General features: G+C 37.5%; 1 protein-coding gene across 2 annotated transcripts in view; it reads right to left on the reverse strand.

Moving 5' to 3' along the window:
- The window catches only part of NLGN1 (neuroligin 1), a 900,839-nt gene that overhangs the window by 382,540 nt on the left and 503,490 nt on the right, over positions 1–14,809 (reverse strand). The gene's annotated exons all lie outside the window — the stretch shown is intronic.

Consider the following 14,809-nt stretch of genomic DNA (forward strand, 5'->3'; position numbering starts at 1 on the left):
CCTCTGAAACTTCTACCAACGATCAGGAAGGGGAAGAAAGAAACTGAGCACGAACAACCCAGTCGTGTCAAGTGCCTGGAATAAAGTCTGAGGAGAGTTTAGGGTTTAATATTAGAGACTCCTGGGTTAGCAAATCTCTCCCCTATTGACCTAACATGTCTTCACTGTAAGAAATGTTGTGGAGGAAGAAAAAAAAAAAGAAAGAAAGAAATGTTGTGGAGGCCTGGTGTGGTGGTTCACGCCTGTAATGCCAGCATTTTCATTTTCGGAGGCCGAGTAGGGCTAATCACCTAAGGTCAGGAGTTAGAGACCAGCCTGACCAACGTGGAGAAACCCATCTCTACTAAAAGTACAAAATTAGCTGGGCGTGGTGGCGCATGCCTGTAATCCCAGCTACTCCGGGGGCTGAGGCAGGAGAATTACTTGAACCCGGGAGACCGAGGTTGCGGTAGCCAAGATCGTGACATTGCACTCCAGCCTGGGCAACAAAAGCGAGACTCTGTCTCAAAAAAACAAAACAAACAAACAAACAAAAATGCTGTGAGGAGGATGGTTGCATCGAAGCTTCCCTTGAGAAGTCCGTACTTAAATGTAACCACTGGAAGGCGAGAAAATAATATCTCCCAGCAACCATTAGCTTCTCCAGGCAAACCGATTGCTCAATAGCGGAAATGGAATAAGTGAGTCTTCATTTCAAATTGTAAGGTCTAGGACACCAGGGACTGTGACTCTGCCTGGCACAGGATACACACAAATCCCTATTTGAATTAAACTGTTTTCGGGGAAAGGCCCGAAGGATGAGATGCTTCTGTTTGGGAAAGTCCTCTGATAATGGATGATTTGCAGTGTAGGTCCCTGGAGAAAATGTATCATCAAAAAGATGGCTAAGCCCAGGGTTAAACTGAAGTTCAAGTCGCTTTTCTCTTCTAGGTGCCAAATGCCATTGTCTGGGCTTTTTTTTTCTTTAATATATTTTAACTGAACCTCCCCGGAAACCAGATCTGACTTTCCTTGAATCATTCCGCAAGGACTTCCTGACGTAATGACTAGCTAATAGAATGCAATTCAGACGCTAGTTATTTCCTTAAAAGGAATAATGTTAATCTTGGGAGACAATGTTCTAATACAAATGTTTGCCAGTAATGGAAAAATGATCCATTTTCCCACCTCACTGGAAGAGAGGGAGACTTTGTGAGAGTAAAAGACTAATGATTCTTACAATACTGGGTTTAGGCTACTTGAGTCTGGCCAGTTGATGTTATTACATTTCAATCTTTAGATAAATTAATAAAGCTAAAAACATCTTTAGCCTGCCAATAGTTCTTATTAAAAATGTTTTATGGACATCAAAATTATGTTAACAGAATTCAAAATGAAAGAAAAATAACTTACCCAATGCCATTATCTCAACAAGCCAAATTATTTTCATTTTTCTATTTCCTTCTAGCTGTTTACAAGCAGTGTTTATTTTTTAACGTAATTTCCACAATTACATCAATATTAATTGCCCCTGAGTTTGTCAGTCCCACTAGAGTTATAGACATTGCTACACGTAGGCTGTACCACGCCTGATTTCATAGTCAACTCTGCACTAGAAATACTTTAAAACCAGCATAGGTAGGTGCTGTTATGTTAGTGAGTATGGGGTGATGGAGATAGAAATTACTATATTGCACATTCAATATATAGGCTGTTTAAAATTTTAAAAATAATAAACAACTGTGAGCTTTTCTCATGCAGCTTTTTCCTAATTTCCAGTTTTTTAAAGATCGCTTACCACAAGTGAGATTGTGAGGTTTGAAAACACAAACATTTTTGTGTGGCTATTTAAAGATATTATAAAAATTACTTTTAAAAAACATCCTTTGTTTTACTCTATTACTCAGAATTTGAGGTTGCAGTGGAAGGTTGGTATTGGTAAGTTGCAAAAACTCTCCAGGTGGTTCTAATGCACAATTCTGGGTTAAGAACCACTAGATATGTGTGATGTTTTTACTGCAATCAAACTAGCCTAGGTATTACCATTTAAATATATATATTTTTTCAATTTAGTTGGTATAAATGGTCCCTTATTTGTGCCTTATTTTTAGAGTTTTAACTAACATGCAGTAATTAATATTTCTATAAAAGTTGTCCTGTTTCCTCTTTTGGCTATATAGTAGATTGAAAGGTAAAAGAGATAAAGCTATCTGACGGGCACTGTGGCTCATGCCTGTAATCCCTGCATTTTGGGAGGCCGAGGTGGGTGGATCACCTGAGGTCAGGAGTTCGAGACCAGCTTGGCCAATATGGTGAAACCCCATCTCTACTAAAAATACAAAAATTAGCTGGGCATGGTGGTGCATGTCTGTAATCCCAGCTACTCAGGAGGCTGAGGCAGGAGAATCGCTTGAACCTGGGATGCAGAGGTTGCAGTGAGCCGAGATCATGCTACTGCACTACAGACTGTGTGACAGAGCAAGACTCTGTCAAAAAGAAAAAAAGAGAGAGATAAAGCAATCTAAGTTACAACTTCTCCTGGATCCTCATTTCTTTCATAGTCCCTAAGAACTCTCTACATGTAATAAAAAGAGAGAGGAGGACTCAGCTCTAATACAGAAATGTAGGGAAATGGGGAAGTAGAGTGCTTGTTCTTAACTCTGAAGAAATTCTCTGTAGAATCCTGGACTCCTAGAAATACCACAAATGAAGTATTCTCCACTAACTGGACAAAGCTATAGGTAGGTATTTTAAGTGATGCCTCACGGTAAGAGAAAATCAACTTGACATAACATTTTGATATGAATAACAAGGAATTGCTGGGGAAAATAGCCTTACACTTAAATGTTCTTTCCAAAAGAAATGTGAGAAGTGCTGGTGGTGGCGTTTCTTTACAATGAAGTAGAGCTTTAGGCTTCCTGACTTTTGACTCTTTCCTACCTGCTGAGCTTGACCAGGAACAATAAGATGTGGATATTTCATGTCACCAATTATACTTCTTTAAGTTTTAATGAGTACCAGGCCTGGGAGATTGGAAAGATCTTCAACTGTTTCTTGCGGGAAAATGCCCAAACCCATAGAAGTAGATAGTTTAAATTTATTTAGTAACTATTTGTGGCTTACAAAGACCTTTTCAAGCATTTATTAATTAAAGAGAGCCTCAGTAACATGGCTTTCTTTCTTTCTTTCTTTCTTTCTTTCTTTCTTTCTTTCTCTCTCTCTCTCTCTCTCTCTCTCTCTCTCTCTCTCTCTCTCTCTCTTTCTTTTTTGTTTGTCTGTTTGTTTGTTTAATGATGAGGTCTCACTATGTTAGCCATGCTGGAGTGCAGTCGCTAATCATAGGCACGATCATAGCACACTGCAGCCTGGAACCCAGGCTCAAGTGATCCTCCTGTGTCAGTCTCTTGAGTAGCTGGAATTACAGGTGCACCTATTATGCCTGGCTAACATTTTTAATATTTAATTTAAAAAGGGAGACAGAAGGGAAATAAATACAGCGTTATAGAAAAAGTAGATTTGAAATAGCCCAAAGAATCACCCACTGTTTTGCCTCCATCATGGGAAAGATGAAAAAATGTAGCAATAATTTTATCACAAATTTTTTTACAAAAATGTGACAGGTTGACTAGATAGATGGAAGCACAGGGCTACTCTGGAATTTTTCAGGGCAGGGGTGACATTTCTTTTATATCCTTAGAGACTATCCCCAAGTAGGTACACAGTAAAGGTCATAAGGCATTGAGTTTCATCAACTATTAATATAAATCATCAATTAGTTTATCAGAATCTTACTAAGGTCCAAAGTAGAAGAGATCAGATTTCAGTAGAGTAAGATACACACACAGGAAGTGAATGGGATAGGGAGGAGAATGGATGGAAAAAATGCTAATGAAAGAGAACAATGAGATCAAGTGCAAAGGGCACACAGGTTTAGGCACCAGATAAAGTTGTATTCAAATTCTGATTGTGGCGCTAACTTAGCTGTGTGATGTTAAACCCAATACTTAAACTCTCTACAGTTTCCTAATCTATAAAACAATCTACAGTAACTAGTGAACAAATACGGGTTCTCTTTCCCCTTGAAATTAAAGATAATTCATTGGTTAAGTTGTCTTTGTTTCCTCAACTAGAAAACAATAGTATTAAAATCCATTGCCCTTGTGTCTGTTCTCAGTCCGAGTTCTTTAATTCTACATTCTGTTTACACAGTAGAGCTCAATCTCCTAGTATACTACAGGAATACATCCCCTGTGATTAAATTTCAGGGACTACCCACAAGCTGATGAAAGAGATTTTTATTTCTGTTAGACAAGAGTTGTCAGAACCCCACAAATCCTACCATTCAGTGACAGACATTTTGCTTCAAGGAAAGGCTATGCCCTGAGACTTCTTTTGGAATTATACAGGCAAACCTGCTAGGGAAAGTGCTGCTGGATCCATGTCTTCTGTTATTTTCACCAAACATTTCTGTGCTTTCTTGAAATGCCCCAAGTGATGTATTTCTTATCACATCCACCCTTTAAGAGAGAAGGGAGGGCCACAGAAGAGGTCTCTCTTCTCTCTTAAAGATTTAGGATGGTGCTAGACCAGGAAAGGGAAATGTCAGGAATGCATGCCATTATTCCCTTCCCTTGTCTGTGGAATACATAATGGACCAGAGCTCTTTCTCAGAGAACCAGTATGAAGCCTTGAAATCTTTCTTAACGTATTGCTTTAAGTGGGTAGTACAAATTGGGGTTGGAAGCTAATACGGACTCTTTGGCTCTCCTCACTCTAGAGTCTTTTTAACAATTCAGCTGAAGTTGCAAATTTAAACTGTGTAAAACAAGAATAAACAAATAACAAGACTTTGCAGTGCCATTCATCTGTAAAAACTAACAGAAGTTGGAATCTGCGGGACTAGACCTCTGGCAGGCCCAAGGCCTCACGCTGCAATGGGGATAGTCCACATGGGAAAGAGAACCCAGGTAAACAGACAGGGAAATACTGAAATTGTTACCTAATTATTTGCATTAGGCAGATAGCCAGAACTTTATTGTCAGGAGGAGCCACAGAGGTTTAAAACCCCATGAAACTAGAAAGAGGAGCTTTTCCAAAATTTTGATAGGATTCTCACCTCAAGAAGAGGGCAGAAACAGCAATATCAGGCTCTTTATGGGCCTGGAAAGCCAGGGCAGGTTGGTCCTCTCACTGGGAACACTGCAATATCACCAGTCTTGTGAAATCAGTGTGTGCTATTGTAAGCTTTTCCTTTACCTACCTGAAAATAACTTGCTCTTGTTCTGTATCTGTTGGCATTTTCTGTCAAATCTTATCACCATCACTTTGTTGACCAGCAAGCAGAATCATAAATGCAAACATATCTTTGTGTGGTCAGAGGCATTCCCTCTTAGAAAAAAAAGTGGCTCAGAAAAGAAATATGAGTATCTCCTCCCCTGAAATTCTGAAGATATGAGGATGGGTATTTCCCTCAAGATATGATTCCATATCCTCCTCTAGCTACCATACTGAAATGGGAACATTCAACGGGCCTATTTATCACATATTCGTGCTTGTGTACTTGAAACTAAATGAAAAAAAAAGACCACTTTATTTTCACATATACCCAAAAGTATACTTCATTAAGGAGGAAAAAAAGGAAGAAAAATTAAGCAAAATAGAAAGAGGTGAAAGTTAAGAAGAGAGAAGCCAGGACAAAGAGATTCTAACCCCTTCACCCTAGAGGTATCCTCCTAGGTTCTTTGTCTTTCCAGGGCTAGCACAATGCCTTAAATATAACTAGCCCAAGAGTAATTTTTTGCTAAACTGAAATTGGAAAGGGGAAAGAGAGAGATAAAAGGAGAGATTAAAAAATGAGAAAGGGAGATATTTACATATATCTCTTTTATTTTAAAAAGGCCATGCAATAATGGAACAAAAGGAGCCCAAAAGAATTTATATGCAAATCAAAAGCCACTGATAGTTTGGCTTTCCAAATAATAAAATAAAATTGGCAGCCCACAGTCCTATAAGTTGAATCTATTACGAAGTTCTTAAAAGTTTAAATTGTACTGTCATACAGGAGTCCTTCAAAAATTTCTTAGAAAAGTAAACCTCTACTTTAAAAGTAAACTTTGTAGCTTCTTGGAAATGGAAAAAAAAAAAAGAAGAGTCTTCTGAGTCTGTGCTGGGGAAAAAAGACTACAAGTATTTTAAAGCCAACTTCTAGAGGGCACATCAGGATTTGAAAGAATGTAATAAAAGATCTCCTTACAGCTCCCTGAAATATATGACAGTATTTCAAGGAATTTGGCTGAGACTGACACCAACTCTCATTTGAGATTTTAAAATAGAAGACTAACTGTCCCAGCTTTCAGCAATCGCTTCATTGTTTCAGGAGGCCCTCCGACGCTCCTTGCCCGCAGGTATACCTTCCTACCTTCTCTTCTATATTCTGTACCTAGAGCACAGCTACCTTGATATGTAGGCCTGGACTCACCAATAGATAATTCTCACTGTTGAATCACCTCTTCCCAATCTGCAGCTTCGATCTGTCCCCTCTAGTAACAAAAAGGTAAATGCAGTAGTATAGAGCATTACTTGTTAAATAGAGAGAAACATGTTTATGATTTACATAAATGTATTTCAGATCATCAAAGTACAAAGATTAAATTATCTTTACCATGCAAAAACTCTTTAACATAGCACATATGACCAAAGTTAAAAGATTCGTCATCTGTCCACACCATTCTTGACCCTGAGTACTCCATTTCCATCACTCCCTTCATTCAGTCAGTAGCCAAGTCTGGTCTGTTCTCTCTCCTGATAATCCTCTCCTCCCCATACTAATCCCTTTTCCTTAGATCCAGTCGCCAGTTTTCCTCCTGGATTACTGCCGATCTGATCTAATAAGGCCGTTACCCTCCAAAAAGCCCGTCAATGCTCTCCGTTTTTCCCCGGGATAAATTCCTAACAGAACACGCAATGCCTTTTCTGACCTGTCCCCTGTTTACTTCACAAGTCTCTTCCTCACGTTAAATTTTCCAGACCTCTACAGTGCCATTCATCTGCGTAGAATGCTGTGACACACTCAAGCCAAGTTGGGTGGTAAACCCCCAAATTCTTATAGCGTTTTTATTATAGCAGTAAACACACGGTACTTTTATGTGTTTATCTGTTTTACCCCATGAGACCTCTGTAATACAAGTACTAAGCCTCCCTTTGATGCTCTGTTTCCAACATCAAAACAGTGCCTGGCACACAGTAGTTCACAAAACTCATTTTTGCTAAATGAATGCTCCTGGTATCATCTCTAGACTTAATGCTGTGGGTTCACAGAATAGTTATAGACTCATATAATTATAATCTTGCTCTCTCTTGGCCCAGAAATAAACCAAAATTCACTATTCCATGCCTACTCTCCGATTATCTCCAAGTAATAAAAAAGAATAAGACTATAAAGTCTGCTGAAATAACCACAATCAAATATTAACATACAGTTGCCAGAGGCTTGCCAACTTGAACACTGGGTTGAGTAGCCACAGGTTACTCAAAGTTCATGTGTAATAATAAATGTAACCTTAAATTATTCCATATTGTGGAGAGAAAGTCTATGTAAGAATAACTATCATGAAATGTTGTTATGAAATCAAGTTGACCTGTAACTTTGGGATATAACATTTTTAAAATTCTTACATAAACTCTCTGAAAAATCATATTTTCAGTGTCAAACATAAGCTATTTCTATGTCAATTCTGAAATGCTCACCAGTTGAGGAAATAAGTACTACATGGGCCAGTCATGTGTGTATTCCTATGGAAAGGTCAGGACAACAGACAGAAGCTGTGACCTCTAAGGGAACTCACCTCCTTTTAATGGATCCTATTCAGGAGGAGAAGAAAAACTATGAGATTTGGAAAAGGTAAAGAAAAAATATTCAGCCGGGCGCGGTGGCTCAAGCCTGTAATCCCAGCACTTTGGGAGGCCGAGACGGGCGGATCACGAGGTCAGGAGATTGAGACCATCCTGGCTAACACGGTGAAACCCCGTCTCTACTAAAAAATACAAAAAAACTAGCCGGGCGAGGTGGTGGGCGCCTGTAGTCCCAGCTACTCGGGAGGCTGAGGCAGGAGAATGGCGTAAACCCGGGAGGCGGAGCTTGCAGTGAGCTGAGATCCGGTCACTGCACTCCAGCCCCGGTGACAGAGCGAAACTCCGTCTCAAAAAAAAAAATTCAAGCTCAAAGAAGTTAGGAGTGTGGGATATGGCAGAGTGCAGGAAATTAATTTTCTTCAAGGTTTCTTGAAAAAGTGTGAGTACTGATTTGGATAATCAAATAACATTCTGTCAAGGGCTATCTTTGTAGGGAACCAAATTTTGTATGCCAAGCAAAGTACTAATAATAAAATCCACATCAGAAGATCCAATCGTCAGTTTTAATACTAGTTTGCCATTAAAATGACTTAAATGTAAAAGCTGTATTTTAGACAAGCAAAATGTATCTGAAGTCTCAATATATACTGTGTAACGTTGTGAGACAAATGGCTCTGACTCTGACACAGCAACTGCAGTATGTCCTTTCAATTCAGCTCAGATTTCTTGAAGGGCAGTGCAGTGATTCTCAGAGCAAATCAATAAAATTCAACGGCATTTTAAGGCCTATTCTCGAAAAAGAAATTAACTCTTCTGTGTAAATTCAGATCATTTCCCGATAAAGTTTCCAAAATGAAATTATCAAATCAGTATGTCTTGAGTACCACAAAGAGAGATATTACTATTTCATACTTCAGTTTTGCAAAACAGAATCCTTTATCATTTTGTATGGAATCTTAGAAATGAGGATCACACATACCAAAGTCTTACATACAGAATACGCATATCCTGAATAAGCAAAATAAGAAATACTCTTTAGTGGCAGCTAACAAATGGAATAAACTCCAAAATGAGATTGTAAACAGATTTAAGTGTAATTTTATATTATCCAAAGCTAATATGCAATAGGGAGAAATGCCAAGCCACTGTTTTTAAACACACACACACACAACCAAAAAAAATACTAGTTTTTCCAATATTCTGTTTATATTTCTATTTTTTTAGTTACTGGTTTCAGAAACATGTCTATGTATTAATTGTACTCCTCATCTCCTTCCTCCAGCTATAGTGGATTACGTAGCACATGCAAATATCAAGGAGTCCATATATATGTGAGCTTCTAACGCTTTCTTAATCTCAATTTCGTGTCAAACACTATCAAAGGGATTTTTTTGGAACGTGAGAAAAAATAAATCTGTATTCTAGATTTTTATAGACCAAATAACATTAAATAAATGTTATTTAAGTTAGATGATCAAAAAAGTCTTAAGAGTATTCTTAGGTGCTTTTCTTGAACTCTGTGATGTTTTCTTAAACAGTAGTTCCAAAAGACATGAGTTTGGAGTCAGAGGACCTGGCCTTAAACATGGCTACATTAGTTATCACTTTTGTGACTTTGAAAACGTCATTTCATAACTACTAGTTTTCTTTCCTGTCATGTCAGGAAAGAACAGGCTCCCCTACCAGAGGTTCTATCAGGGTAAAATGTTGAACAAATGATAATTAAGCCTTAATTGTTTTACTGACATCCTAGGAGATTACTCTACTGGTGAAAATAAATTTTGCACCACCCCGGTGTTAACAAATCTCTCTCTGGATCTTTGTACTTTGCATGATCGTCTTCTCCTCAAACTCTGAAGAACTCAAAGTCATTTGATTTTTGAACACAGTATCTTAAGTAAATCTTGCCTGTTAATAATTGTAAGTTAAATTCCCTTTTTCTCTGCTCCCACACTTATGAAAACCTAAAAAGAACAGAGATGGAGATAGAGCTATTCTAAACCATATTTAATAATACCGTGTAAGAAAAGTAATTAAAGAGATTCATGGAAAAAAATCCATGAATGAGTTTTCAAAATCTATTTCTGTCTGTGTTTGGCCAATCTTAATCTGGAAATAATTACTTTATTTTCCTCTGGGTTGTTACCCAAATTTACATATCAGCAGGGCAATGATATTAGGGCATATTCACATCTCTACTGTAACAGATGCACCCAAAGTCACGGTCAGGTCCTGAGAAGGTCCAGTTAATTCCAATCATTGGAAGTTCTTGGTATTTAAAAAATGAAGTAGTAACAAAACAGAGTTTATAAAACTTGGGCACTTTTTAAAGTATACATTTGACAAATTAATGTTTTTAGCACTCAAAAATAGAACACAGTATAATTATAAGTTCTTTTTATTTTCTCTGTCTTGAGCATTATCTTTGCTAACCTCTTTTTAATAGCTCCTAAGTTTTGCCCTTTTATCCTCTCTGTTCTGGGGAGGAGAAGCAGAAGATTCACCAGCTGCTCAACAGCCTTTGGCTGGAGATGATTGAAAGGAAAAAGGAAAATCTGAACACATTATCTCTTATGAACTCAGTTGATTGCATATGCATCGTTTATTTCTTTGTTTACATGTTTCATAATTAACGTGTAGCTATTTAATATCCTTAAGAAAATTATTGATCTCGAATTTGATTCAAGTTAAAGAAAAGGAATTTAAATATCAAATTAAAAATAAGTGTCATTTAGTCCATGTAAAGTAGCAGATAGGAAATGTTTCAGGCTTTGTAGGCCATATAATGTTTGATAACTACTCAACACAGATTTGTGGCCTGAAAGCAGCACAGATGACATGTAAAAGAATGGGTGAAACTATATTCCAATAAAACTTTATTAATGGAAATTTGGATTTCCTATAACTTTCACATGACAAAAATACTATTCTTTTGATTTTTTTCTCAACCATTTAAAAATGTATAAAAATCATTCTTAACTCAGGGGCTATATAAATCAGCTAGGTGGCCAGGTTTGGCCTACTGGTCATAGTTTGCCCAGCCCTGGTTTAATCTAGCTGGACTAATTTAACTAGAAGTGGTTTAAAAAATTGCTAAGGTTTACCTATGTTCTCAATGATAAAGTTCCATTAAAAAAATGTTCTATGCTTATTCTAAATTGTTCTTAACATTGAGTATAATCTACTAATGCAAGTCAGTCCGAAAATTCTTTACTAGTTTCAAAAACTTTCAATGTGTTGATTGCTCTTATTCTATATCAAGTTCAACAAAATTTATGCTAAGACCCCATTTTAGGTTTTTAAAATGTATTTACCCCAGAACCTCTAAAGCTTTCTGCCTTTGCTTAACTAATAGAAACACACAGTTTGATGGAGGTGGGAATGGTACACTGGAGGAAAAGTTGAAGGAATAAAATTGGCTGCTTGCTTGTATTATTTTGCTAAAAGATCCAGAGATGTACATGTTTATCGTTCTGTCTCTGACCTGAATTACTTTAACACTTAACATTTTTAAATAATTTTATTATTCTTTGAAACCACTCTAACTCCTTACCCCAGATCAAGTTTTATTTTTATTGTTGCTATTGTTTTGGTGTTCTCTTAAAGCTCTATCTGAATGGTCCATAGAACAATTTCATTTTTTCCTGTAAAGTTTGTGTAAAGTCATTGGGACAGCTTTAATCCAATGTAGTTTATGAAGTCTCTCTTTGAAAGTGTGTTGATCCTGTGGCTGATACTCCATTTACTACAGGGAATATTTGTAGTTGGTACCTTGTCAAAGTAGCATACAACCCTACTACTAAAAAAGGATTCACAGTTAATGGTGACAGTTTTACTACAGAAATGAATAAGTCCCTAGTTAACTGTAAAACATACACACCCAACAACAACAACAACTATCAGTCCATTTGACTCCCCGGAGCTAGAAGCTACTACATTGTTATAGAAGTTGTATGTATGTTAATATGCAATACCAGTAGTATACTGGTTAATGCTTAATACCAGGTCTCTGGGGTGAAAAGCCCTGAGATTTGGAGCATTTACTGATTTCTATGATGTGAATACCTTGCCATGGTCGATTTCTAGCAACCAGAGTGACATCTCTGGATGCACAATGGGAAGAGATGCACACTATTTGCCTTTTAAAGCCAAAATCAGCTGGCTTCAGCACCTCACTGCCTGGTACTAAGAAATGCAGTATTTTTCTCCTGATACCTAAAAGAGAAACTGAACATCAAAACTCTATCCTATGTTTACTTTCTGCAATATTGTATATTTCCACAATAAAATGAAATTATCTCAATGATTAAAAGATTGCAAAATGTTGGATTTAAAGCACATCTTCAGGATAACTTACAATTAAAGGTCTTAACATGAGTAAAATTTAGAATTGTTGCAAGTAATAGGGAGATGCCTAGGCAGAGAAATTACCATTTATAAATGTCAGTGAAAGCTAATTTTCAAGGCAGAAACTTTTATTAGTATTTTTTGTTGTTGTTGTTGCCATTGAATCATGATAATTCAAGTATAATCTAGAAAAGCATTTATTTTACATGTGGCTTTCGAATTCTTAATTTTTCCAGTGTTCACTTTTACAGTACACCATGGCTTTTACAAATGCAAATCTGATTAATTGCAATGATTCATGTTGTCTAAAGGGGCAAGAACACCATGCTATTCTATTAGCATTGATTTGTAACATGAGTGGTAGATGTTCATGACAAAGAGAGAAGAAATCTGTGGCTTACTTGTAGAATTGAGTCCCTAAAGCTTATCTGGTTCAGTGAACAGGACTTTCCTCTTACAAGATATCTGTTGTTTATCTTGCCTTCACTAGTTAGAACAAGAATGCCTTATTTGTTTTACATCCAAATGAGGGTATCAGTATAACATTTTACCTAACCTAGACATAATGAGATCCAAATGTAAATTGTCATTGGATTTTACTCGAAAAGTAAAATTGCTTATATTGGGATAAGCCATGCCTACTGGTGACTGAGACTATAGTCTTAGTAGCTCAACAACTCATTTAACCTCAGCTATTCATATTTGGATCTCAATTTCTGTTTCTACAAAACTGCAGAGGACATCAGTGCAGGTTGTTTGTTGAATGATATATTTATAGGGACTAAACAAGGCAACAGCAATATGCCAATGTCCTCTTCAAGGGAAGACACCAAATTTTACTACCTTAATTTAATGGGATGGATATTTGGGAAGATAGTAGATATTTTATGATTTTATTGCAGAGGCATCAAGATGCTAGTCAGGTGATGATCTCTAGAGGGATTGCCTGGAAAGAAAATCAGTGAAAGTGAATCTTGGGGAATCTTATTGCACAGCAAAAGAGTGAAAAATGTGGTGAAGATTTTAATAATATGTAAACAATCATGGGATGAGTGGAATAGAGAGTTTGAAGAAGAAAGTAGCTAAATTTGAAAGGGAAGAAAGATACTTACTTCTGGATGAAATAACATTGGTTCTGACAAAGAAAATCTTTTGGGACCCTGAAAACAGGTTGAATAAGAAACAAAAGTAGTGTGTAGTGAAGGGTTGAGGGATGTGTTTAGTAGTAAGTGTGGTAATCAGGGCAGTTTGTGATCACTAATTGACAGTCAACTTCAAGGAAAAGGAACAATGAGTGTGGCAGGGAAGAGACTATTTATTTGAATGAAATGATAATTGAGTGTCCAGGTTTCTAGTTGAGGGAAAGGTGATTGGGTGAGAAGAGTGGATGGGAGTGGCGCTAGATAAGGAGGTGGCATTGAGAGAGCTGGAGATTTCAGGGCTGGCTGGCATCTTATAATGAAACATGTCAGCATCTATGGTATGAATGAGAACTGTGACCACAGACTGGGATGAAGAAGAGAATGAAAAAGCATAGGTAATGTCAGAGAATATATGCTAATAAAGCATACACCACCTTTGCTCCAGATGTTCATATTTTGTAGGATCAAACTAACAAATGTCAAATAAGGTCATAAATACTATGAAAGTAAAATGCCTTCCCAGGGCATGAAGAACTCACCCAAGCAATTTTAAAACTGCTACCATAGAAATGCAAGTCTATTTCTAGCATTTTCACAGACACTGCACAACAGGGTGCTCAGAGAACTCAATCTGAAAGGAGAGACTCTACTTCCCAGAACCAGAGAGACTTTTATTCTACATTATCAGGATTCTCCCAGCTCACAGAAGGATCAGCTGGACAGTAATTATTTGGTCTTATGTATGATAGACAGAATGGTTACCCCATGGGGACTTCACAAAGCAGATCTTTTGGGAAACTGGAAACAGATTAAGAAATAAGCACTTATCAAAGGATGTTGCCGTTATAAGCATCATTATCATCATCACATAGCTAGTGTATTCCTACTAGAGGCCCAAATCAAGCACACTACCTAGCAGAAATCTGAGTGGAACCAATGGAGCACGGTGACTTACCAAGAGGTAAAAGGAAGGCAACCAAGCTAATTGCCAGGCATAATTCATCTCCAGAGACTCAGGTTGATAGGAAAAGTATAGTCATTGAGGCCAGGTGCGGTAAGGCCAGGTGTGGTGTCTCATGCCTGTAATCCCAGCTCTTTGGGAGGCCGAGGCAGGCAGCTCACCTGAGGTCAGAAGTTTGAGACCAGCCTGACCAACACGGCAAAACCCATCTCTACTTAAAATTCAAAAATTAGCCATGTGTGGGGGCACATGCCTATAATCATAGCTACTTGGGAGGCTGAAGCAGGAGAATTGCTTGAACCCAGGAGGCAGAGGTTGCAGTGAGCCGAGACCATGCCATTGCCTGGGCACCAGAGTGAGACTGTCTCAAAAAAAAAAAAAAAAAAAAAAAAAAAATTGGAAGCTGGCAGATTTTCCTTCTCTGTGAAGTCTTCTTTGGGGAAAATTAATCTATCATTCAAAGAACCAAATGATTACTGGTCTCTGGTCCTTCTAGAAGCTGGGAGGCTCCTGGTAACACAGAATAAAA

This window comes from Piliocolobus tephrosceles, chromosome 2 (assembly GCF_002776525.5).
Source record: "Piliocolobus tephrosceles isolate RC106 chromosome 2, ASM277652v3, whole genome shotgun sequence".
Lineage (NCBI taxonomy): Eukaryota > Metazoa > Chordata > Mammalia > Primates > Cercopithecidae > Piliocolobus > Piliocolobus tephrosceles.